General features: G+C 49.1%; 1 pseudogene; it reads right to left on the reverse strand.

The window, feature by feature from the left end:
* LOC128945551 (uncharacterized) overlaps positions 1 to 27776 on the reverse strand; it is a 1882792-nt pseudogene that overhangs the window by 924866 nt on the left and 930150 nt on the right.

Below are 27776 nucleotides of genomic sequence, written 5' to 3' on the forward strand. Positions count from 1 at the left end.
TCAATACTTCACATGTAATGTTAATTTGTTTTCCTGTCCAACAAGCCAATCATTTTAATTGTGTAAGGGCCTTTGATGAAGCTACTCCTGGTGAAAAAAGTGATGCCAATTTAACCGAAGGCCAATTCCACAATTCTACATTATCCTTACAGTCTGAGCCTAATAGATGCACACTACGTTTTGGACATTGGAATTTGTGCCTGATGTCAAGCATCTGTTGAGTGCCAGGGGCAAACAGTGTCAATTTCCCAAAATAGCACAGTCCTCCTAATGCTTTCTGAGGAATTGCAGGCCAAGCTCTATCTCCACAAATGAGAAAAATTCCATGAGGTAACATGCTTGCTGGTTTTTCTTTTAGGGACACAGACCATGTCCAATTGGCACAGTATGCCGTGGTATTGTACTACCACGAAGAATTAGGAGATATCCAAGTGCTACTACCTCTGGGTTTTTCTTACTTCTCCCTAATCAGTTCTTTACTCTTGTAGTACTCAAAGAATAAACAATAATTTCCTGGCACTGATCCCAAAATATCCAATTCCTGTGGTTCCTGACTTGTAGTATTTAAACCTTCAGTGATTGTAAATGCCTGAACTCCTAAAGGATTTCTAGGCACTTTTTGTTTTTCACACCAAATTTCTGTGATCATCCCATTTTGATTAGTACACCAATTTGACCAGGCCTTACTTAAGTTGCCATAAATTTCAGCTCTGGTCCAATTTCCAAATTCTTCCACTGAGTCTAAGGGAATTCCAATTCAACAGGTGCAAAATGGATCCGAAGGTGTAGGTGGTGACAAGCAGAAAGGTTCTTGCCCTGTTCTGTTAGCCCATGTAACCCACATGTTAGCTCACTGCTCTATATTGAATACACCCTGCATTTCCCTAATCACTGCACCGAGCAACATTGTCAATATTTGCCAGACTGCTGCCATTGTTGCCGCTGTTGTCCATCACGCCTGCGCTGTGCCCAAATTGCTTTAGCCCGTTCCCACTCAGAATCTCTAAAGTGATGTCTTTGTGGTATTGCTATTCCTACTCTACATTCAGTAGCTAATATCTTGCTTTCTAGTACAATTTGGTTTACTATAGCAATTAAAGCAAGGTTAAACTGCACCCATAGTAACGATCTTCGCTCATATACTTCTATCAAAGATACATCCTGGAGAAAACTCTGATATCCTCCTGAGCTACGCCCTAAAAATTTAGTGAATGCCATTCTTGGAGTAATAGTTAAGTGTGTAAGAGCAGTTATTGCATATTAGGTTAATAGGCCTAAATTTTTGCTTTTTCCCCTCAAACCACTGCTAAATTACGTTCTTGATGAACTTGTCGCCAAGTTTTTAAGCTACACTTTATACAATGAACCTTAAGCCACGGCTTACATGCACAACCATGCAGATAACAAGCATTTTCTATCTGATTTACAACTTGTGATGAAAGTGAAGGTAAAAGAAGTCTGTGTGTATCTAAGCCGTGTGTATTAAGCCTATGTGGAGTTGCTGGTACTCCCTTAGCATACTCCAGCAAACTTGGCAGATATTCCCACCGTTGTGGGAATATCCATTGTTCAGCTGCCAGGTGCTGAAGAATTGGATTCAGGGCTGTCTGGAATCGGTGCTTTTGCCGATTCTCCGCCTCTGGGCACAGCATGGGCTGGCGACGATGGTTTCAGATAGGGCTTCACCCACTTGGCTGGAATCCAACGAATGCCTTTATCTGTAAGTAAGCACATATAACTTCTTCCTATTAATTTGACTGTAGCTGGTCTTTCCCACACCCCTGTTTCTGGACTTTTGAACATGGCCTGAATGCCGTCAGGCAATTCCTCCCTTGGATTATGTGTGAGGGCATGATGCACAAGAATAGGTGGATCTTCCCTAGCTCCTGTTGTTCTAAGGTAATTAAGCACAAAAATGGCATTAGCTTTTTTTTCCTCGGGATAGCCCTGTAGTTCCCCCCTTTTGTTTTTGCAGCATGCCCTTGAGTGTCTGATGGGCACGCTCAATAGTTGCCTGACCAGTAGGATTGTGAGGAATACCAGTGTCATGTCAAATACCCCATAAATTACAGAAATATTTGAATCTTAAGGAACAGTAAGCAGGACCATTGCCAGTCCTAATTGCTAAGGGGATACCTAATATGGCAAAGCAATTGTACAAATGTTTCTCTACATGATGTGCTGTCTCACCTGTTAAGGGAGTAACCCACATAACACAAGAATAGGTATCAATGCAATCATGTACAAACATTTTCTGACTAAATTCTGCTACAGGAGTTACATCCATTTGCTACAATTGCAAGGGTTGAGTACCTCTAGGGTTAACACCAGTGCCTAAACCAATGCCATCTCGTTGACAATCAGGACAGGATCACACAATACCCGAAGCCTCAGTAAGGGGAATACCAAATTATTTAATTAAACTTTTTGCAGATTGATGAAGAAATGCATGGGAAGTTTTAGCTTGCTTAATTTATCAGAGTTTGGCATTGGCCGGACAGTGGCTACCAACTGATCAGCTCAAGCATTACCTTCAGACAGACCAGGGAGAGCTTGATGACTACAAACATAAATAATAAAGTATCCCTGCCATCGTTGATTTAGGTTTTTAAGCAATCAACTTAAAAGGGAATACAAATGCTCATTACTCACCTTATTAAGTACTGCTCTTTCTAGGCGTTGGACACAGCTAACTACATAAAGCGAATCAGAACCAATGTTAATGGCCTCATTATTCCAATTTTCAAAAGCCCAAATCACAGCTTTCAATTCTATTGTCTGCAACATATCTTTTACCTCTCCAAAAATGACATGCTTTTTCCACACTTTGTCTTGCTGCCAAGTGCAGACAGCCCTTTTTGACCTTTTATCTGCATCTGTAAATGCTGTCTGCCCAGACACCGACAGTCAGATCTCCAGGGTCTGTCCTCCAGATGCTGATGCTCCAATAAAGATGATAATACCCGGTGCCATGGATAAATATCGTGAACTTTACCGTCATATCCAGCCAAAGCTATCTGTAAAGAACCAGAATGCCTAATTCCCCATTCAAGATACCAGTTAGCCAATGGTACTACAATTGCATATGGTTCGTGTCCCCAGATTTCCAATATTCTCCCTCTGTCCTTCATAATCAAATGAGCAAAAAGTTCCAGCTGAGTGGTAATAGTTCTAGATTGTTTTACAGGTAAAAATACCCATTCCAAAATAACTAAAGGATTAGCTTGAGTTTTAACCCATTGACAAATCAAGGCGAAAGGATGCTTGGCATAATTGTCACCCTCTTTGCTCTGATTGATGATCATCAACTGAACTGGATCATCCTCGATCAGACGATATGCATGCCATGTAGCAACCTTTGTGGCAATGTGATCCCAAAAAGGCTGTCTAGCAATGGTAGCTTTTAACTGGCTTAACAGGTCCCTACCAAGGAAACCTAGTAAAGTACCAGGAGTTTGCATGACATAAGGCCTTGTAGACACATTCACTCCATCTGGGAAAGTAAAAGTAATTACTTCCCTGCTCATCTGAGTTGCCTGAGTCCCTCCAATACCTGCAATGCCTAAAACAGGATCAACCAATGCCCAGTTTTTTGGCCATATTGTGTTTGAAATGATGGTTACATCTGCTCCAGTGTCAATTATGAGTTTCTTAGTAATAGAATCACCATTAGGATGTGTCAAGGTTACCTGTTTGTCTGCTTTACCTCTTGTGATGTCCATGGCCCAATATACTTCTGGTTTACCTGTGGAACCAAAGCTTCCTGTTCCCCGTTTCTTGTAGTCTGTACAGGGGACACACGACTTAAAAGGAACAAGCTGAGCAATTCACGAACCTTTTGGAATAGATACAGGAGGGAAAAACATTCCAATCATAATTTTAACAACTCCTTGATAGTCTGCATCAATAACCCCAGGAATTACATCCAATCCCTTTTTACTGGCAGATGATCTCCCTAACAGACAAGCACTCAGCCCATCCCCCAAGGCTCCTTTTACATTGGTGTCTATCAGGTGCACAGCAGAGTCTGTGATGGTCACGTCTACTGCGGTTTCCACGTCTGCTCCGGCACTTCCAGCAGTTGATCTGAGTGAGCAAAGCCCTCCTCCTCCATGGGAGGCTGAGCTATCCAGGCAGCTCTCCGTACTTGTTTTGTGATGCCTGGAGAGAAGGCACTCCGAGACCCGTTTCCCTGGAACCAACATTCTTTAGTATTGTGGTTATCTTTTTTGCAGATAGAACAATTTTTTTTCATAGTTGCAGAGTGACACTGACTCCTAACATGTCCAATTTTATCACATTCAAAGCACTTAATGTTCTTTCCTTCGGCTCTCTTTTGCAGTTTAGAAAGCAATGGTTTTACCACATCCTGTACTGCAGCAGCTACATAGGCTGCTTTTTGTGTCTCTGTAGTTCTAGCCATAAGTACATTTCTGTAACATCAGCTCCCTTCCTTAATGTTCATACATTTCTGTAACATCAGCTCCCTTCCTTAATGTTCCCAAAATCTGCCAAGTTTTATCATTAGCATTGTCAAAAGCAAACATATTAAACAATTTTACTTTTGTGTCTGTATCCAAATCAGGATGATCATAGATAGCTTCATGCAATCTGTTAACAAATATATCAAAGCCTTCATTCCCTCCTTGGCGAATCTGGGTCAAAGACTTAATGCATAACCCATCTGGAAGTGCAAGGATAGCATTATGTGCTGGTTGTTGGCTCATCCGTAAGACTTGATCAATGCTCCCAGCCTGGGCAGTGGCAGCAGCCCAGGGCCCTTTGCCAAGGAACTGTTGTGCTGTTGAACCACACAGAGGATCACCCTGCACTCTAGGTCTTGCTGCTTCCTGAGCACACTTTTCCTCCCAGCTTTTATGGAACATCACCTGCTGACAGGGTGGCATTATAAGTCTTAGGGTATGCACATCAGCTGGAATTAATGTGTTAGATGTAAAAATATACTGCAGAAGTGACTGTGCAAGTTGGGATTTTAAACCAAATTGTGAAATTACAGCTCTTAACCTTTCTAAAATCTTCCAATAGAAATGTTCCCAAACTCTACCTGCAGCATTAGTCACTACAGGAAAAGCCTCTGTATCATTTGAGAGCAAAGTCCCTTCTACAATAGCTTCTGTAATAACTCCCTTCCATTTTGTTTCTGAGCTGCTTCTATTTCAGGATCACATTCCAACTCTAATTCCACATTTTTTACAGCGTGAGAGGGAGGAATTTGTTTAACCGGCTCGAATGCTGGCTCAGAGACAAACTGGGAGGGTGATAACCACTTTCCTGGTTGTCTGTCTATCATTTGCAAGTCCATTTTCTCAAAAGAATAGTCTCTTTTGGGGAAAACTGAATCATTCTGAATTACCAATTTTTGCAAATTGTCCACTAAAGTTTTTAAATCCTCTTCAATAGAAGTATTATTCATAATAACATCTCCTTCCTTATCCTTTTCACATACAGCATGTTTAGTTTCTAAGTTACTGTTACCAACAGTTTCTTGACTCCGAGTACAACTGTCCTTTGTTCTGCAGGCTTATCCCCCTGAAGAGGTTTTTCCACTCTGAGTACAACTGACCTTTGTCTGACAGCCCAATTCTCCCGAAGAGGCAGCGGCTTCCTCTTTCTTGCTCTGAGCTGGAGGAGCAGTCAGTGCAATGCTCGATTCTGAGCTGAGGGGTTGTGGGCTGAGTGAGGGAATATCTAAGGTGGTAGAAAACAGTTGCTGGACTGAAGTTACTGGAAATGCCTGAGGCAGTTCTGACACAGAGGCAAGGGCTGCAGCAGCTTTCCTCTCTGCCTCTGAGGCCTGCAACACCTCTATGATAATTTTCTACAAAGTAGAATATTTAGACACCTCTTTTGCCTCACTCCCATCAGATGCAATACAGTCCCACAACATCCACCCCACAGCTTCTCATGTCGAAATCTCAAAAGCAACCTGTGCTCCTGCTACGAGATTATGGTCCCAAGCCCATTGCAACAGTCCCTTCAAATTGGAAGCATCATACTTTTGTTCTCTCTTAGAGAGGATATATTGGAGGAGTTTCTGAACACCTTCCCTTTCATGCTCAGACCCCATCTCCTCCCCAGCCGCTCACCTTGATCAGGGTGAGATTCAAGTCATCTACGATTGGAGCTCCAGTGACCTTTCCCTCTCCCCGGGGCAGTGAGGATACTTTACCCTGGCTGCTCCGCTCCTCGAGGGTTGGCTCCCATCCTCTGCACAGCAGCCAAATTGCCGACCTCAAGTCCCTTTAGTGCTATGACATTGGGCCTGCCCGTGCACTCCACCAGAAATGCGGGGTGTGGAGGTTCAGGGACAACACACCATGACCAACATGATCCAGTGAGCCAAATTTATTATCCTTAAAAAGACTATATTTATAATAAATCTCTACTGTCCACGCGTCTCTAGCTAATACATGATTGGTTAATCCTAGCTGTTCACACGTCTAAATTAGAATGCTGATTGGATCACCTAATTTTTTACGCGTCTTGCTGTGCTCGTCTGGCCCACCCATGGCTCACTTTTTTCTGACTTTCCCAAACTTGCTGGCAAACTTGCTGAGTCCTGAAGATTCTTCTTCTTGTATCACTTTCAAGGATATAACGCCCCCATTTGTGAATATGTCCATTATTCATTGTTTGTGAACACGTCCATTGTCCATTATTACAAGCAGGCTGGATTGTGCATCGGCTGAATATGGCCATTGTCTAACAAAAACTCCTCAATCTGCAAAAAACTCTCAACAGTCGCCATCACCAGAAGTGTTCTGTCCCAAGCCAATAAACAGGATACTCGTTCCCACGTGGAGAAGAGCGCTTCTCGTCTTTTATCTCCGTCTCTGCAAGTCCGTGTGGGCTAGAGTCCAGAGCTAGCCAGATTTGGACTCATATAAAGCCCAGAGACCAAGGGATTACTGTATCCCCCCATGTCCCCATTCCCATCCATGACCATATGTCCCCATGCTGCTCTCCATGACTCTGTCCTACCATAACCACATGCGTATCTTAATTTAATGTCTTTGTTTTTACTCCAATATTAGATATTTTAAAGGGATGAAGAGAAATTAAAATAAAATCAAGGCCAAAAGAAAAGGAATTCCGTGTCCATGCTGGCAGAGAACCTATGTGGCTTGGTGAGAGGGTAGAACATTTTTTGGTGAAGTTCCCACCCCACTGTCTCAAAAATCTTGGTTTTTTCCCCACTTTTTCACCATTTGGCTGCCAAAGACACCTTTGGGAAATAGGAAATCAAAATCGTGGCATCCCTGAAATTGGAAAAGATCTCCAAGACCATTCAGTATTCCTTGATGCCACCAGAAGATAGGATTGAATGCAAAAGATTTTACGGGTTTGAAAGTCAACAAATCCACTCTCCCCAAGGAATTCCCATTGTTGGTCTGCGTCCCAATGGATGTTCCTGCCCCTGTATACATCCACATGCCCACGGGGAGCCAGGAAGATGTGGAGCCACCCAGCCAGGTGTCTTCCCAACACAGATCAGCAGGACCATGGATCACCAGGTCTCTGCCCAATGAGGGTCACTGGGGATCATCCAACACAGATTCTCCCATGGGGGAAGGAGTTGGAGGAGTGCATGAAGCTCTTCCTGAACTCGGGGTATTCACAGGGCTTCCCTCAGTGGTGCCTCCGTTGGTGTTTGGTCAAAATTGAGCTCTGTGAGAAGCTCTTCCCACACTCCCCACACTTGTAGGGCCTGTCCCTGGTGTGCATGCGGCGGTGGATGGTGAGTTTGGAGTTTTGCTGGAATCCCTTCCCACAGTCAGGGCAGTGGAAGGGCCTCTCCTCTGTATGACTCCGCTGATGTACGAGGAGACTGGAGCTGGTCTGAAACCTCTTCCCACACTCAGGACACTCGTAGGGCTTCTCCCCAGAGTGAACACTCTGCTGGTGGTGTTTTCTCAGGTCAGTGTGCCACCCATAGCTCTTCCCACATTCCAAGCAGGTGTGGGGCCGTTCCCCCGTGTGGATCACCCGGTGCCGAATCAGGGCCCAGCTTTCTCTGAAGCTCCTCCCACATTCCCCACACTTGTAGGGCTTTTCCCCAGTGTGGATCTTCTGGTGTTCCGTCAGCTTGCACTTCATGCTGAAGCTCTTCTCACACTCCCCACACTCATAGGGCTTTTCCCCAGTGTGGATCCTCTCGTGTTTCCTCAGGCCAGAGCTCTGGCTGAAGCTCTTCCCACATTCCACACACTCATAGGGCTTCCCTCCTGTGTGGATCCTGTGGTGCTGCATCAGGTGGCCCTTCTGGCTGAAGCTCATCCCACATTCCCCACACTCATAAGGCCGGTCCCCGCTGTGGATCATCTGGTGTTGCATCAGGTGGCCCTTCTGGCTGAAGCTCATCCCACATTCCCCACACTCATAAGGCCGGTCTCCAGTGTGGATCATCTGGTGGTGCATCAGGCTCCCCCTCTGCCTGAAGTTCTTCCCACGTTCCCCGCACTCAAAGGGCTTTTTCCCAGTGTGGATCCTCTGGTGTTGGATCAGGACAGAGTTGTGGCTGAAGCTCTTCCCACACTCCTCACACTCAAAGCGCCTCTCCCCAGAGTGAATCACCTGGTGCTGCCTCAGGCTGGAGCTCCAGCTGAAGCTCTTCCCACACTCCTCACACTCATAGGGCCGTTCCCCAGTGTGGATCACCTGGTGCTGGATCAGGTTTAAGCTCCGACTAAAACCCTTCCCACATTCCAAGCACTTGTGGGGCTTTTCTCTGCCATGGGGCTTCTCCACCAGCTCTGAGCTCTGGCTGCATCTCCGGCCACCTTCCTGCCTCAGGTGGGATCTTCCCTCCCCACAGTTCCCTGGGCTGGGTTTGCTGCCCCTCCTCGTGCGGAATCCCCAGGGCTTTTCCTCCTCCTCCATCCAGCCATGCCCTAGGAATGAAAAATCCTGGTATGGGGAAAAAACAAAATGAGAGTGTCTTAGACTGGGAGCTCCTCCTTGCCCAAGTTCATCTCATTAAGTCATTGGGCATCTTGTGTCTCTAAGAACCTCCAAAACACCAAGATTCAGCACAAAATCCTTGAAACATCAAGACACAGATCAAAAACTTCTCAAACATCAAGATTCAACAAAGCCCCCTCCAAAATATAAAGATTCAGCCAAAAAATCAAAAAAACAAAGCACCAACAATTAGGCCAATAAAGCTCAGAAACACCAAGATTCACCCTCGGGAAAATAGTGGATCCCAATCCTCTTTCACCTGCTGTATGTGGAGGGGGGACAACGCTCCTGGGGCTGGGGTTGGAGGCTGCAGATAGAGGGAGAGGTGGAACCTTGTGCTACTTCCTCTTCTGTTCCTCCTCCTGGGTCCCTACTCTTGCTCACACTCCTCTTCCTCCTGCTATTCCTCCTTCTCCTGCACAATCCCACCTTCTCCTCTCACGTGCATCGTTTGACCCTTTTGTTCCTCAATTCTGCTTCTCCTTCCCTTCTCCTCCTGCCCCAGGCCCAGCACCCACTGCCGGCTCCCTCTTGCCCCCAAACCCACAGCATCCCACGGCAGGGGCAGGGATGGAGCTGGGGCAGGCCGGGCTGGGGCAGCGCTGGGCTCTCGGCCGCTCCCGCTCGCACTCGGTCCCCACTGCAGCCGCTCCCGCCGGGACAGCGCGGGGGGGCCCGGCCTTGGCATTGCCCCAGTCCCACCTCCCCAAACTCCCCTCGCATTTGGACAACAGCGCATGGATGGTGTTGGTGTGCTGCAAAGGGATTGCGTGAAGGGGAGTGTGCAGCAATACGGTTAAGGCAAGAAGCTGCAGGAGGAATCTATGTGGGAAGGAAAAGGATGATGGAAAAGCGGAGGAAGAGAAAAATACCGAGGATTGGGATGTTTATCAGCAGGGTCGTAGCCTCAAAACTTGTCAGCTGATCCAGATCTTTTGTATCCCCGGTGTCCAGGAGAGGAAAACAAGGAGGTCAGGGTTTCAGCGGGTTTCTCTGTGGGGGGCAGCGGCAGCACCGGGCGCAGAGCTGCGGCACCGGGAGCACGGGCTGGGGGCCTGTGGGGAGCTGCGGGCCCGGGCCGGGGCTGTGGGGCAGCCGGGGCTCAGCGCCGGGCGCTGCCTGACCCCACCAGCCCCGGGCAGGGCCGGCAGCGGCCCCCGGCCCCCAGGAGGCTGCGGGACGCCCCGGCCGCTGCCCGGCCCCGCGGAGCTGCCGGCCCTGCCCGCCGGGGGCGCCTTTGGACACTGCGGCAGGACAGGGAGCGGTTCTGGGACACGGGCTGGGGAGGGCACCCTGAGCACAGGGAGGAGGAGCAAGGAACACCTGGGAAATGTGGAATGTATATTTTAGCACGGAGATTGCCTTTTAAGGATTTTATTAGGGTTACTGGAGATACAAATGATTTTGCAGAAAGCTCAGCAGCTTTCAGAGGATGAGCACCCACAGGCACTGAGGGGGGCTGCAGGAGGCGCACAAGAAGGCCCTGCAGCACTTGGGCACAAAGGCACAGCAGGTGAGTGCAAGAAGGGAGCAGCAAAAGGCCAAGCTGAAGGCAAAGGCCAGGGCACAGTTCCTACAGCCCCTGAGGGATCAACCCCAGGGCCCAAGGGGGCCCCAGCACCCAGGGCCCGGCTCGGCCACAAGCACCTGGCAGAGGCATTGCCCTCCTCGGCAGGGGAGAGCCCACCCAAACAGCCCCTGGCAAGGAATCAGGGCTCCAGCTGCAGGGCACAAGGACACTGCAAGCACAGACAGCAGCACCCTCAGGACCAGCAAGTCCACCCCTTGATGGACATGGACTGGCAGGGCTGTCACAGCTCCCATCACACCAGGGACCCTCCACACTGCAGCCCTTGAGAACATTCAGGGTAGGTCTGCATTGAGAGGAGGCATTTTCTGATGGACACAGGAGCCTCTCAATGCAATCTGAATCTTAGACCTTCTCCTGGGCTGACTCTATGATGCTTTTATCTCCAATCGTCTCGTTCTGTTTATGTTGAATAGTAAGTTTTGTACCTTAAAGAGTGTTCCAGAGAGTGAAGGGGGGAAGAGAAGAAGCGCGCAGTTTTGTTTTCAGACACTGCACTCCTCCTCCACATTCGTGCTCCTGGACTGTGTTGTCTGTGGATGAACAGACAGCGGGACAGAGCTCTTCTTTTGCTTTTTAGTTAGTTTTAGCTAGCTGAGGCAAAGAAGTTCCCTGGACTGTTTTTTTTTTTTCTTTGAACCTCTTGAAACTGCTCTGGACTGAACACCCAGGAGAGCACTGGCAGCTGCAGCTGTGGCCCACCGGGCCGGGCCTGGCCTGCGACAATTCCAGCGCCTGAGGGACTGATCAGAGACTGAGTGAGCTGAGCTTCAACCCGGGGTTTTCTCAGTTTGTCATCTCTTTTAGAGTGGCAAGGGGTCTCATTGTTTGATATTGTTTTGGTTTTATCGTTTAATAAACAGTTTTTTTCCACCTTTCTCCAAGGAATTATTTTTTCCTCACAGACCAGTTGGGGGGAGGGGCCGATTGGATCTGCTTTTTTCACCGGAGCTCCTTTGGGGGATTCTTCCCCAAATTTGCTCTAAACCTGGACAAATACATGAATTTGCGCCCAACGTGGGGCTGGAAAAGTTGAAAAGAAGCTCTATTAATTGTGCATTTGTTGTTGTTAAAGCAGTCAGTAGCCATGCTGCTTGAACCCCTGATGTCTCTGGGTGTGAAAGCCTTCGTGTGGCTCTAGGGTCTAGACCTTTTTGAGGTTTCAATACCTTTTTGGTCACTAGGATTATTGTCCTTAATAAGTAATTTTTACGGTAGAGGGGTACGGATTGGAATTGCTGTTGTGCTGGCCTTGGTGATAATGATTTATAAAGCGTTTACAAAGATACTGGCGTCTGTTTACGGTATGTATGGTTTATGGTTTCTTCATCCTACCCTGCATCCCAATTCCAGTAGTACGTTTTGGGAATTTATTAGTAATTGCACTCAGTGTTAGAGGAGGAGCCAAGAATAAGACTTCCCAGCCTTCCCTTTCCTTCTTCTCCTTCGGATCGGTTATGTCAACTTTTTGAGAATGTTCAGTTTCCCCTGAATGTTAAAGAGACCATCTTTCTGGTATTTAATCTGGTAAGCTTCCTCTATATGGTCTGCAGCTTCTTTAGAATGAGGGCTGAGATATCCAGAGGAGCTGGTGAGACCTCTGACCCAGAAGCAGATGCAGGCGTGAAAAATCCTGAGTGGCGTGGACAATGGGAAAATATAGGCCAAACCCTGAAGGAATTTTCTGATCCTGTAGACTGGGATTTTCTACGGGAACAAATTCAGAATGCAGCAGAAGTGGGGAAATACCTAAAAGAGAAGTGCCATGACGATTCTAAGGAGAAAAGGCTAATTGCAATAAGCTGGGCCCTGGCCTGTGTTTATCACACTTTGTTAGATAATGTAGGGCAGCAGACAGAGGCAGGGGGGCAGGGAGATAAATCAGCCATCCCAGTCACGCAAGCTGTAGCCAACAGCCCAGGCTCGAAGCCAGCAGCCAGACCAGACAGTGAGCCTAAGCCAGCATCTAAACCCATGGCTGTTGCTACCAGAACTAGAAGTGGGAAATGCACGGAAAAAACTAATCGATGATGATGATGATGGTGATGGTGATGATGATGATGATGATGGTGATACAGAAGAAGGAACCTCAATGCCTCCTGACATAAAATCAGGAGTCAAAGCAGCAGGTGCAAGATCAGACGCAAATATTGAGTCCTTTTCCTTGAAGGACCTTCGTGGCCTAAGGAAGGATTACACCCGACAACCTGATGAATCCATAATTAGTTGGCTTGTCCGTCTCTGGGATGCTGCAGGCGAGGCTACAATTCTGGATGGCACTGAAGCCAGGCATTCGGGATCCCTGTCACAGGATCCTGTCATAGACCAAGGAATGATGAGCGGGGCTAACTCTCACAGCCTCTGGGAATGGGTCCTAAGAAGTGTAGCACAAAATACCTGTGCACAGACGATCTCTGTATGCAGCAAACCCAGTGGAAAACCATAAAACAAGGGATTCAACGCTTGAGGGAAATGGCAGTGGCTGAGATTGTCTTCTCAGATGATGGAAATGCTGTAAATCCAGACTTGGTACCATGCACATCTGTGATGTGGAGAAAATTTGTACGACTTGGGCCACGAGAATACGCTTCTCCTTTAGCAATAATGAAGCAGGATGATGGTGAGGAGACTGTGCTGGATATGGCAAGGAAGCTCTGAGCATATGCAGATGCTGTGCATGGCCCAACACATGCCAGAATCGCAGCGGTGGAAACACGTCTGCAAAAATTAGAAGACAAGATAGAGGAGGGTAACAAGAAACTGAGGGAGGAGATTAAAGAGGGCTTTCTCCAAATCTTGGCAGTACAGATCAGAAGTTCTTGTACCCAACGCAGACGTTCCCCAGATGGCGAAGAAGGTACATCCCACGAGCTGAGCTGTGGTTCTACCTGCGTGATTGTGGAGAAGACATGGGGAGATGGCATAGAAAACCTACTGCTGCTCTGGCACAACGGGTGCGACAACTGAAGACTCAGAGAGGAAGTTCCAAAAGGGAAGCAGCTCCAGTGGCCAGTAACCGAACTGTCACATATGATGATAATGACAATATTTTTGATCCCCTTGAAGGAACCTCCAAGACATATGCCCAGGGAAAGAAGGATAACCAGGCTTAGAGGGGCCCTGCCTCTAGCCAGGTAGAGGCCAGGGAAAACCGTGTTTTTTGGACTGTGTGGATTCGTTGGCCTGGCACATCTGAACCACAAGAGTACAAAGCTTTGGTTGACACTGGTGCACAATGTACACTAATGCCATTGAGGCATGTGGGGACAGAGTCTGTTTCTATTGCTGGTGTGACAGGGGATCACAGGATTTTACTTTGGTGGAAGCTGAGGTGAGCCTGACTGGAAATGAATGGAAGAAACACCCTATTGTGACTGGCCCAGAAGCCCCATGTATTTTGGGCATAGACTACCTTCTAAGTGGATATTTCAAAGACCCAAAGGGACTCAGATGGGCATTTGGAATAGCTGCTGTAGAGACAGAGGGCATCAAGCAGTTGAACAGCTTGCCTGGACTGTCAGAAAACCCATCTGCAGTAGGTCCCCTGAAGGTGGAAGAGCAACGAGTGCCAATTGCCACCTCAACAGTGCACCGCCGACAATACCGAACGAATCAAGATGCTATGATCCCCATCCAAAAGATGATCCAAGAGCTGGAGAGCCAAGGGGTGGTCAGCAAGACCCACTCACCCTTCAACAGCCCCATTTGGCCTGTGCATAAATCTGAAGGAGAATGGAGATTGACTGTGGACTACCGTGCATTGAATGAAGTGACTCCACCACCGAGCGCTGCCGTGCCAGACATATTAGAGCTCCAGTACGAGCTGGAGTCCAAGGCAGCAAAGTGCTTTGCCACTACAGACATTGCCAATGCATTTTTCTCCATTACCCTGGCAGCAGAATGCAGGCCTCAGTTTGCTTTCACATGAGGGGAGTGCAGTACACCTGGAACCGACTGCCCCAGGGGTGGAAGCACAGCCCCACCATCTGCCATGGTCTGATCCAGGCTGCACTGCAAAAGGGTGAGGCTCCAGAACATCTGCAGTATATTGATGACATCATTGTGTGGGGGAAGACAGCAGCAGAGGTGTTCGAGAATGAGGAGAAAATCATCCAGATTCTCCTGAAAGCCAGCTTTGCCATCAAGAAGAGAAAAGTCAAGGGACCTGCTCAAGAGATCCAGTTTCTGGGAGTGAAGTGGCAAGATGGACGGCGTCAGATTCCCACCAATGTCATCAACAAGATCACAGCAACGTCTCCACCCACCAATAAGGAGACACAAGCTTTCCTGGGCGCCATAGGTTTTTGGAGAATGCACATTCCCGAATACAGTCAGATCATGAGCCCTCTCTACCTGGTCACCCGTAAGAAGAACACTTTCCACTGGGGCCCTGAGCAGCAACAAGCCTTTGCACAGATCAAGCAGGAGATTGCTCATGCAGTTGCCCTTGGCCCAGTCAGGACAGGACCAGAGGTGAAGAACGTGCTCTATTCTGCAGCCAGGAACCATGGCTTGTCCTGGAGCCTTTGGCAGAAGGTGCCTGGGGAGACTCGAGGCCGACCACTGGGATTTTGGAGTCGAAGCTGCAGAGGGTGAGAAGCCAACTACACTCCCACAGAGAAGGAAACCTTGGCTGCCTATGAAGGAGTCCAGGCTGCCTCAGAGGTGATTGGCATGGAAGCACAACTCCTCCTGGCACCCCGACTACCGGTGCTGGGGTGGATGTTCAAAGGAAGGGTTCCCTCCCCCGACCACACCACTGACGCTACATGGAGTAAACGGATTGCTCTTATCCCACAGTGCGCCCGTATTGGAAACCTGAATCGCCCTGGGATTTTGGAGATAATTACAAACTGGCCGGAAGGTGAGAACTTTGGTCTTACTGATGAAGAGCAACAAGAACCAGTGACACAGACTGAAGAGGCTCCTCCCTATAACCAATTGCCCCCAGAGGAAACGCGCTACGCTCTTTTCACTGACGGTTCCTGTCGCATCGCAGGGATGGACCAGAAGTGGAAAGCAGCTGTATGGAGCCCCACACGACAGGTGGCAGAGGCTGCTGAAGGAGAAGGTGGATCAAGTCAACTTACAGAACTCAAAGCTGTTCAGCTGGCCCTGGACATTGCTAAGGGAGAGAAATGGCCAAAGCTCTACCTCTACACTGATTCATGGATAGTAGCCAATGCTCTGTGGGGATGGCTGGAGAGGTGGAAAAAGGCCAACTGGCAGCGTAGGTGTCACGGTTTGATGCTGGCACAATGCCAGTGTCCCCATGAAAATATATGCTCCCTGGTGTCTGCTGTGAGATGTGACCAGGAATAAGCAAAGCAGGCCCCCACTTGGAAATAAAGAAAAGAAACCTTTATTAACTAAACTACAACTCTAAGTAACAAGAAACACACAGGGAAAATGAAAACTTTCCAAGAACATTTCCTCCCCCTCCCACCAAATTTCCAATACACCTATCCCACAAATCACCAACTCTTGGTCCATCACCACCCTTTAGGTAATCAATTCTCAGTTCATCAAGGGGAGAGGAATCCTCCTTGTGCCATAGGCTTCCCCAGGAAACACCGCTGAAACCTCGTGTGTTTCCACGTCACTTGTGGCACCGCCTGGAGAACATCTGCCACCGTGACATCTTCCTTCCATGTCCAGTGCTCTCACCATTGCACATGGACCAGAGCTGCTTCTAGGGTTGTCCTTTTAAGGATGCTTTGTCCCATTCCAAAAAGGGCACAGTCTCACCTTTGGGACACCTGTGCCCCCCAAATTTCACCCCCTGGGGCCCAGGAGTACCAACACTGAACCCTCTTGGCTCTGAGCCATTGCCTCCCCATGGATGCAGTCTCTGTGTCACAGGAAACATGGTTCTGTCCATGGCTACACAAGAAAAGTCCAGCTAAGGCCACTCCATCATCTCTTCCCACCTAACATTCTTCTCTACTCTCCCGACATCTTTCACTTGCCCAGACCTTCACACTTGCACATTTCCTTTTTCCATTTCACCTCTTATCTCTCTTCTAGGAAAGGTTAATGTTCTGCAAAGTTTTCCTTGTCCGAAAAAGGGTTAAAAGCTCGGGCTCTACCCACCGAAAGCTCCCACAGCGGCAGCCGGCAGCCGGGCTGTGCTGCCAGCACAGGATATCAAATTTCACGGTGGCACAGGCGCTCTGTCTCTCTCTCTCTGTCTCCTGGGGGGGAGGTGTGGCTGCCCGATGCCTCTCGGGGCTCTTCCACCCTTCCATCCTCGGCCCAGGCCTACCTCACCCAGCCCCAAACCAGCAAGGAGCTGGGCAGGGGAGGCCCGACCTGCTTCCCTCGCTGGAACCCAAGAGAGCTTCCCCCGGGAGTGCTCTGCTTTTTAACCCCTGAGTTCTCAGAGGCGTATCCAATGTCCCCAGTGGCAAAACCAGCTGCCAGTATTCAAATGTGAGCACCTATTGGCCTGACCACTTCATATCCCAGAAAACTAACTTCCTCTCAAACCACGACATCTATATAATCTCAGTCCAGTTTATCCCAGTCTGCAGGAACCCCGTCCATTTGCTCCAAATCCAAATTTGATCCCAGTCCATATTTGATCCCTGTCCATAGCTTATCCTAGTCCATATTTGATCCCAGTCCATAAAATCTGTCATTTTTGATCCAGGCCATATTTAATCCCAGTCCAAAGTTGATCCCTGTCCTGATTTGATCCCAGTCCAGTTTATTTTAGTCTATAGTTGATTTTAGTCTATATTTGATCCCAGTCCATTTTTTATCCCAATTCATATTTGATCCCAGCCCATATTTGATCCCAGTCTATATAACCTCAGTCCAGTTTATCCTACATTGTAGGATTCCCATCAATAATTGATCCCAGTCCATATTTGACCCCAGTGCATATTTGATCCCAGTCCATATTTGACCCCAGTGCATATTTGATCCCAGTCCCTGTTTGATCCCAGTCCATATTTGATCCCAACCCCTATTTGATCCTAGTCCATGTTTGATCCCAGTCCGTGTTGCCCTGCACACATTCCAAAAGTCTGGAGTTCCAGCTCCCATTCAGGAAAATATGTTCCTGCCCTTGAAGGGAAATGGAGCAAAATCCTACAGAGACATTTCCCTGCCAGCCTTCAGGACTTCAGCTCCTGGGACTGGGAATTGAAATACTAATTGGGAAATAAAATAATAAATAATCAGGGGAGGGTCTGTGGGGACAGAGGGGTCATCTAAATCAGGGCAGGGGTCAATTAAATCAGGGCAGGGTCAATTAAATCAGGGAATGAGACAGCTAAATCAGGGCAAGGATCAATTAAATCGGGGGAAGGGGAATTAAAACAGGGAAAGGGTAAATTAAATCAGGGGAGGGGTCAATTCAGGGGAGGGGTCAATTAAATCAGGGAAAGGTCAACTAAATCAGGGGAGGGTCTTTGGTGGCAGGGGTCAATTAAATCAGGGGAGGGGTCAATTTAATCCGGGGAGGGTCTTTGGTGGTCACTGGGGCAATAAATCAGTGGAGGGTATTGGGTGGTCACTGGGGCAATTAAATATAGGGAGGGTCTCTGGTGGTGCCTGGGTCAATTAAATCAGGGCAGGGTCTCTTGTGGTCCATGGGTCCAGGGAGACACTGAGAGAGAAACAGAGCAGGCAAAGAGAGGCAGGAGAGAAAAGGGGATACCAAGACAATGAGCTGAGAAGGCAGCACTCTGCAAACAGAACTGCAACAGACTGAACATGAACGGGAGAGAAATCAGTAAGTCTCAGAGTTTTATTTGCTGTCAAATACATCCCACACACCCAGCCCCACACAATCTCCATCCCACCACTCTAATTGAGATCCCACGACTCTAAATCACCTCCCAACCTCATCTCAGCCGGATGGCTGCGGAATCGAGTGAGTTTGGCGTTGGACTGAGTTTTTTGAGGTGGGTTTGAGCTCTTTTTGGGGTAAGATTGAGCTGTTTTCACTGGGATTTCAGTGGTTTTCAGGTGACAGATCTATTCCTCTTGGCTTCTGCAGTGCAAAGAGATGGAGAATAGAAAAAAATTAAGGTGAAATTAAAAGTAGAAGCAGCCAGGTGTGTTCTCAACATGGATCACAGGGAATGTGGCTCACATGGGCTGTGCCCAAAGTGCCTCCTCCAGTGGGGGATGGAGCTGGAGCAGCGCACGAAGCTCTGCCCGCACTCGGGGCACTCGCAGGCCTTCCCTTAGTGGCGCCTCCGTTGGTGTTGGGTCAAGTTACAGCTTCTAGAGAAGCTCTTCCCACACTGGGGACACTCGTAGGGCCTCTCCCCTGTGTGGATGCGCCGGTGGGTGACGAGGGTGGAGTTGTCCTTGAATCCCTTCCCGCAGTCGGGACAGCGGAAGGGCCTCTCCTCTGTGTGAATCCGATAGTGCCGGAGGAGATTGGAGCTGCTCTGAAACCTCTTCTCACACTTGGAACACTCATAGGGCCTCTCCCCAGTGTGGATGCGCCGGTGGGTGACAAGGGTGAAGTTGTGCTTGAATCCCTTCCCGCAGTCGGGGCATTGGAAGGGCCTCTCCTCTCTGTGAGTCCAATAGTGCTGGAGGAGATTGGAGCTGCTCTGAAACCTCTTCCCACACTTGGAACACTCATAGGGCCTCTCCCCAGTGTGGGTCCTCTGGTGCTGGATCAGGCTGGAGCTCTCTCTGAAGCACATCCCACACTCGGAGCACGTGTACGGCCTTTCTCCAGTGTGGATCCTCTGGTGGCTGATCAGGCTGGAGCTCCGGCTGAAGCACTTCCCACACTCCCCACACTCGTAGGGCTTCTCTCCAGTGTGGGTCCTCTGGTGGACAATCAGGTCGGAGCTCTGGCTGAAGCTCTTCCCACACTCCCCACACTCGTAGGGCTTCTCCCCAGTGTGGATCCTCTGGTGCACAATCAAGTGGCAGTTCCACCTGAAGCTCCTCCCACACTCCACGCACGTGTGGGGCTTCTCCCCATCATGGAGCTGCTCATGGAGCACCAGCTCCGAGCTCTGGCTCCGTCTCCGGCCGCCTTCCCGGCCCAGGCTGGCTCTTTCCCCCTCAGATCCCCGCCAGCTGCGTTTGCAGCCCCTCCTCGTGCGGCATCTCCGGGGCTTTTCCTCCCCGTTGGCTTCCTGCGCCGTGGAGCCGCTCAAAACGGCCTCTGCCACCAGGTTCTGCTGCGGGCATTTGTCCTCCCTGCTCTCCATGCTCAGCTCCTGCTCTGGGGAAGGAAGGACAAGGACAGGATGGGATTTGCCTCCGTGCCACAGGCAAGGGCAAGGAGATCCCCCCAGGGCTGAGCTGCAGCCGGGGCCGTGCTGGGCTGGGAGATGGAGCAGCACAGAGGGGAAAGGGGCACTGACTTCCTCCTCACCTGCCTCAGTGTCCCGGGGCATCTTCCTCTTCCTCGCAGCCTCCCTGGGGTTGGCAATGGGAAATCCTGGTTTGGGGAAAACAAGGGATGAGAGCGTTTGTAGGAGCACTGGGGGGTAGGACGGTCAGGACGGACGGAGACGAGAGATCTCTGCAGCCAGGTCGTGGAACTTGCGGTTTATTGCAAAGGGCCTGGGTGCAGGGCCCTGCTTGGAGCTGCCAGGCACAGCTCGGAGCAGGCCCGAGAGAAGAGAGGGGTAGAGAGGGTGAGAGGGTGAGAGAGTAAGACAGGCAAGAGCATAACACAGTAACGTTCTCATTACAACACAATAAATTTTCTTCTCTGTTGAATATTCTATTTCTCACCAACCAATCTAGTACAAGATAAAAATCCTACAGAATTTACATACAGCCTGTAAAAATCATTACATCACCATACTGTGTTACATTTTAAACCCTAAAAACTCTTCTTTGGACCCTTTCTGCTGAGCCAGTAGGGTCTGCTCTGACCCTTGGATCTGCCTGCAAGCAGAGGGAATTGTTTCATCAAAAGGGGATTACCTTCAGTTGGGCTGCACCATTGTTTTCCAGTTGTTCACTAACTGAGATATCTCAAACCTAACTTTCATTTCAAATTTCCTTAAACTTTCTACATTCTCAAAATCTTTTGCAAGACAATCATATTTATAAGGCCTTCCTGTTTCATTGTCCCCAACACACATTGAGATTGAAGGTCCCTTTTGCCCAAGTCCATCTCTACAATCACCGGCCACCTCGGCTCCAGAAAAACCTCCCAAACACCAAGATTCAGCCCTGAAAAAGCCTCCCAGGAGTTCCCCGTCCCTGGTCCCTCCCCTCTGGAGTTCAGGGCTTCCCCCCTGTCCCAGCTGCTGGGGTCACGCTTGGATTGGGGGTCCCCCTTCTCCTCGGTGCCCGCCCTGCTCAGGCTGCTGGCAGTCCCAGCAATGCCAAAAGCTCCCCCCGCTTCGCTCTCCCCATTTTGGCGATGCCAGGGCTTTTTGGGCTCCCGGGCTCCCTTCTCCCCTCATTCTCTGCTCTGGGCTGCAGCGGCTCCAAGGAGTCCCCACTGCGCCTCTCCAGGCTCTTGAAGCTCCTGCCAATGGCGGCGCTCCCCCCTCTCTGGGCTCCCCACTTTGGGCTCCTGGGGGACACAGGGCTCTGCTCCTCCAGGCTGCCTCTGCCGGCAGCTGCCACCGCCACCCCCCGATGTCCCCCCAAGGGGCCTTTTCCGCTCAGCCTTGGACTGCTTCATTCTCCAAACATCCCCGAAAACCCCAACCCAGGGACCCCCCGGGATATCCGGGCCGAGCTCCCCCTCCTCGCTCACCAGCGCGATGTGGGGGGGGCGATGATCCCACAGGTGGGGGCTGTGAATTCAGGCAGGGATCGACATCGTGTTTCCCTCGGCTCAGCCTTGATCCGCCTATGTCCCTCCTCTTCCTCCCACTCCTCCCCTTCCATCCCCCATCCTCCTCCCTCTCTGTCTTATCCTCACCTCCTTTTCCTCTTCCATCCCTCCCCTTCCATCCCATCTCCTCCTCCTCCCTAACCCCACCTCCTTCTCCTCCTTCCATTGCTGCTCTCTGCCTTCATCCCTCCTCTTCCATCCCTCACCATGCTCCTCCTCTCTTACCCCACCTCCTCCTCCCCCTTTGTAATGAGTTAATGTCTTAGTTTGTTCATCAAGTTGCTAAAGACTATGAAAAGGGGAAAAGCCAATAATAGAAAAACCGCAATGAAAGATGTAACAAGCTAGTATGTTGCAAGATGAATATAACGGGCTAATATACTGCAAAATAAATGTCCTAAGGCTTAAACTGCAAAATGTTAGAAGCTAATATGTTGAAAGGCTAAATAAGCAATGTGTAACTATACGTAGCTATGTGCCTATTGTTAGCCGAGGAGTAAGGGGCGAGGCCGTTGACACGGGTAGTGGGCCTGCTATGATTGATAGCACAATATTTGCTTATCTGCTCAGTAAGCTTAAAGTTCCAGGAACCAGACCAACCATACCAACTAAGGAAAGGTTGACCGTGGGGCAAGAAGTGAAAGACTACCAGCCTTCATCCTCGGACCACCGGGAGGCAGACTACGACCGCCTAGCAACAGGAGGAGAATGCACAGAGTACTACCCTGAAAGACACGCCAACCCGGAAGCAGGACTGTATATAAACCCCACGAAATACCAGAAGCGGGCGGCAGTTGGCGGAGCGGAGACTCCCCTGTCGCCCAGCGCTGATTTGCTTTTTGCCTTGCTTGCTGTAATCAATAAAAATTCTTAATCTGATTATACTCACTCGGCAGATTGTCCACTGCAATTTATAACACCCTTCATCCCTGCCCTTCCCTCCCTCCTCCTCCTCCCCCAGCAGCAGCCACACCCTCGGTGCCCCGTTCCCGCAGCCCTCGCAGCCCGCGGCAGGAGCGGGGATGGAGCCGGGACAGGTCGGGATGGGCAGCGCGGGGCTCTCGGCTGCTCCGCTGAGGGCGGGGGGAACCCGGCCCGGGCCAAAGGAGAGGCAAACTGGGCAAACTGGGGGCTGCACATCCAAACTGGGCCTTGCTGGGGACCCTGCCTGGGCACTGCCATCCCCTGGGGCTCCTCTCGGCACATCCGCCAGGGGGGAACACACAGAGGGCTGGGGGATGCCAGCAGTGGCAGCACTGCCAGGGACTGGGCTGCACTGGGATCGTACTGGGAGTGACTGGGAGTGCACTGCGCTTGTACTGACATCATACTGGGACCATACTGGGAGTGACTGGGACTGTACTGGGCTTGTACAGTTATCATACTGGGATCATACTGGGACTGTACATGCTTTGTACTGACACCATACTGGGATCGTACTGGGATCGTGATGGGACTGTACTGGGTTTGTATTGACATTATTCTGGGATCATACTGCCATGCCAGGGCAGACTGTGATCGCACTGATGGACACTGGGATCATACTGGGAGTGAGCAGGAGCCTGCAGGAGGCAACCAAGACCATGTTAGGGGCAAATGGGATATAGTGGAAGTGACTGGGAATATGCTGAGGATGACTGGGAGCAGCTGTGAGTAACTGGGATCATGGTGGGAGCAACTGGGAAGAACAGGGAGTGACTGGGTGCATGCTGGCGGCGACTGGAAACTGCTGGGCTTGTACTGGGATGAACTGGGATCATACTGGTGGCGACTGGGATCATACTGGCAGTGAGTGCCACTACTCTGAGGCTGACTGGGAGTGCTTGGGAGCAAATGGGATCATACTGGAAGGAACTGGAAAGATGGTGGAGGGAACTGGGGTACCCTGGGAGATACTGGGAGTGACTGGAAGGAAAATGAGGGTGAAAGAGAGGAACTGGAACCATGCAGAGCAAAACTGGTTTATTCTGGCAGAGACTGGGAGCACACTGGGCTCATATTTGGATCATACTGGGAGGAACTGAGTGTCACAGTGAGCACACCCTGCACATCATCCCCCATACTGGGCCTGACTGGGAGCAACTGGGAGCAAATGGCATCATACTGGGACTCACTGAGTTGATTGAGGAAGCAACTGGAACCATGCTGGCGGCAGCTGGGACCAAACTGGGAGAGACTGGAAGTAAGTGGGATTATACTTGTAAAAAATGCATATTTTGTGATTAGGTTATCCCAAATATTAAAATGAATATTATATGTCTTGTGTTAGAAAGTACTGCTGTATTAATTCTCTTAATTAGTGAGTTGAATATGGTTTTAGATTATTAAAAAATGTTAAAATAGAAACTATGCTTGGTAAGAGGCTATTTTAAAGAAAGGACTTGCAGCGAGATAGCAGCCACAGGATACCTAAATCTTTCAGAGAAAAAGAATTTATTGCCCTCTTATCAGAAGAAATGAACTTCTTCCTGCCTCAAAGGCGCTGTTAGGATTCAGAGGCAGAAGCTGGCACTGACAAGACAGAATCCTGTGTTTGAATGGAATTTATGCATCATGTATGAAGTGTATGAATATGCAACAGGCTATTGTTTTTAATGGTTAATCCTGTGTTAACAGGTGTCCTTTTTCAGGCTTGTGCTGCCCAGAAAAAGGTACCCGGACATCTGTAACTCTTGGTATTTATTGTCTCATATTGTCCTAATTCGATTTGTCCAAACTGTGATTACTCTAATTGTATTACTATTTTTCATACCCATTTTATTACTATTATGGTTTGAAAATTTTAAAAGCAAGAGATTGGCGTTTTCCACAATTTGGTAGCAGAGGATGGTTACTAACACCTCGCTGCCGGTGCTTTAGGAGAGTCAGAGTGGGGAAGGCGTGCCCTGCCCCATTGGCAGCCTCGCTCTGTCTCCCCTGGGGTGACAGACGCAGGTTATGGTGGACAAAAGGAGACAATAAAACAAAGAGAAGGGAAAAGGCCCCCTACAACCGCGGTAATTGGCCCCCTAAGAGTAGTAATGTGCATTAAGAACACGGGAAGGAAAAGGGATTGGTAAGTATTTCTCAGGAGGGCAGGTACAGGGGGATGAATGTGTGTGAATGAGAGGAGGGCTGGTTGTTCCAGACCTGCCAAGTGAGTGCTGGAGTCTCCCACGCTGCGTTTCGGACTTTCCGTGGTAAGTGGCCAGGAGAGAGACGAAGTGAATGTTAACAGGAGTGAGAGAATCCCCCGGGGTAACTGGGACTGGGTCCCAGAGAGGGGCTGGACCCCTCGGAGGAAGGGAGCAGAGGAGTTTCCGAGCCCAATCCACTAGGAAACAGGACAAAAGGGGCTCCTAAAAATTCTGCTGGGTTAAGGGATAAGAGAGCCCAAGACCATCCAGAATTAAAACCTGCTGGGTTGAGGAATTAACATTCGAAGAACATTTAGGGTTGTGCAAAATTCTGCCAGATAGAGGATATGCTCAAGAGCATCTGGGGTTGGACAGCACAGCTGGGTTGAGTGATATCCAAGAGCACCAGGACTGGCCAGAAACACCTAAACTTGTAATAGGTGACGTGAAAGTGTATGGCAGAGATAATTAAAGCTATTAATGTATAAAATATTGTAAACTGCACACTAAGTCTCTTGACCATCCTGGCAGGGAGCAGTGTCTTACTCATATACATCTAGTTCCTGGACTTGGCTGAGATAAACATCGGGGTTTTTAATGAAAGAATAGAAGCTTCCAGGGCGATAATCGCTGGCTTCCCCGGGTCACCAGGTCCAGCCAAGAGTGATTAATGCCTCGACGATTATACAGCTACCAAGATGATCCACAGCCCCACCCTGATGCATGTGAATGCTGACTTCCCCAGAGTCTACTGACAACATCAGACACCTGGACTGAGTCTTTGTCCACCTCTGCACAGGTAAAGACACGGTTATGCATGGGAAGAGACACAAAGAACATTCGGTCATCTCTGCCTTGAGCAGAATAAACTGTAAAAGAACTCGCTGCGTCAGGCAGCATTTGTGAACAGGGGGAGACTCTGACATTCGGAGCTCAGATCCGTGTTCATCCAGCACCGAACCCGGGCTCGACGCTGACCCTTGGCTGTGGCAGTGTAGATGACTGAACTTCTGTCTTCCAGGAAAATTAATAAATCTTTGCGAAATTTTCCTATAAGTTTGGCTCTCGATTTGATCATTTATAACAAAAGGTACCTTATTGTTGTCTTGTTGTGTGTGAGAGTGAGTCACACACAAAATCCGCCCTCCCCTGGTGGGTGGGAAGGGGGCCTGTGGAAAGAGGAGTGTGTGACCCACAAATAAGCCATTGTTCTCCTGGGTGTGGGGGCTGTGGCATAAGGTACAGGTGACCTGCAAAGGGGCCATTGTCCCCAGGATGTGTGAGGGGGCCGTGGCTAAAGAGTGTGAGTGACACACAAATCAGCCTCACGGGTGAACGGCACCAGAGGCAGCAGAGTCAGGGCCCTCCCAGGAGGCCCGGAGATACTGAGACCCAGAGGCCACCCCAAGGTGAGGGGGGGCCACAGGGACCCGCGATTCTCTGTCAACAGGGATCCACTCTGTGTCCTGAGGGTGGGAAAGAATGTGTGGAAGTGAATGGGAAATAAAAGTGAGTGAATGTAGATGAATGAAAGTATAGGTAATGTAGATTCTGTATTTTAAGCTTTACTATATCTCCTTGGAGGGAGGTGTATTGTACTGAAAGTAGTATGAGAAAAAAGTTTTTTATTTTTGTGGGTGTAGTTGAAAGAAAAGTGGTATTTAGGTTGTTAGTGAATGTGAAAAACAGAGGAAGAAGATTAATAGATAAGATCTTGAAAATGAGACAGAAAACCAGTAAGTTGGATACAGGGAAAAAAAAAAGAAATAGTCCTTTGGGAGTTATGTTAGCTAACAGAGATACAACTCCTTGCAAAAGGAGAAAACACAGGGTATGAAGTAGTTGATGGGAAAAATGTGCAAACTATGGAAAAAGGGAAATTAATCTTAAACTAGTAAGCTCAAACTTGTGAATTATATACTTTAAAAAGAGCACTAGAATATTTAACACAAATAAAGGAACTATATATACTGATTCAAGGTATGCCTTTAGAGTAGTACATACCTTTAAAAAATTTGGAAAGGAAAAAGATTACTTAATTCAAGAAGAAAAGGATTAGTACATGAGGAACTTACTTTAGAGGTTTTAGAGGCATTCCAATTACCTAAAAGAGATAGCTATAGTACATATTAGGAAACTCCAAAAGGGAAAGTCCCCAGAAAGAAGAGGAAACAATTTGGCAGATCACGAAGCTAAGGATGCAGCAGAAAATGGAGCTGAAAGAGTTATGTTAATATTAACTCCAAACGAGGAAAAACTGGAAATTCCAAAGTTTAGGGAAGCTGAGAAAAAAGAATTAAACAAGACAGGAAGTGAATAAGAGAAATCAGGGAAATGGAAACTTCTTGATAGAAGACAATTTCTAAATAAAATGTGCTTCTAGGAAAATATTAGAAGACTTGCATCAGAAAATCCGCTGGGGTACTCAAGCTTTGTGTGATCATTTTTAAAGGAACTATACGTGCACTGGGATTCTCGGAGTAGCCAAGCAAGTAACTGAAAGAGGCTTAATTTGCCAAAGGATAAATAAAAACCTGATGAGAAAAAACATTAGGAGGTCCTGAGTTAGCTCGTTGGCAATTTCAAAGTATCCAAGCAGAAGTCTGGATTTGTTAGGTTCTGGGTTTATTTGTAAAAAAAACCCATTTAATCTAGAAGAAAGGGAACATGCCATATGTAAGACAGGAGATTTTAGGAGAATAAAAATCTTTGAAGTATCAGAAAGCCCCGAGAAAAAAACAAGAAAAGAACAAGGGGAAATGAAAGGGAGGGGAGCAGGAGGAAAAATCAGAGAGTGGGATCCTCTGCAGGTCTTGCCCCCTCCGTTCGCGGCCGAGGCGCCTGTCCCGGGTCCCGGCTCGCTGCCCGCCTCAGCTCCGCCTGCCCCGGTTTCCATCCCAGGTGCGGCCTCACTGCCCAGGGCAGCTCCACCTGCCCCGGCGCTGTCGCTCAATTTGTGTGCCCTGCTCCCACTGCCTGGCCCGCGGCCGCTCTGCCGCCCATGCTGGGCAAGATGGGGCTTGCTCTGTCCTGCCGCCTGCTCCGAGGTCACCGCGCCCACCGCACCCAGGGGGGGTCCCAGCCATCCCATCCCCGCCTGCCCTGCCCGTGCCACCTGCGCTGGGCACCGCCGCTGCTGCCGGGCTCTCCCACCTGCCTTTGCTCTGCCGGCAGCTGCCGGATCAGCCGCCATCAGCCACGTGGGGGCTACCCACGCTCCGCCTCGGGCTCCACGGGAAGATCCCCCTCTGCCGATTCCGGCAGCAGACCCTGCCCACACTCCCACCGAGCCTCGGCGGGATAT

The sequence above is a fragment of the Melozone crissalis genome, unplaced genomic scaffold (genome assembly GCF_028551555.1).
Source record: "Melozone crissalis strain CALT ecotype California unplaced genomic scaffold, PUWL_Pcris_2 ptg000066l_1, whole genome shotgun sequence".
Classification (NCBI taxonomy): domain Eukaryota; kingdom Metazoa; phylum Chordata; class Aves; order Passeriformes; family Passerellidae; genus Melozone; species Melozone crissalis.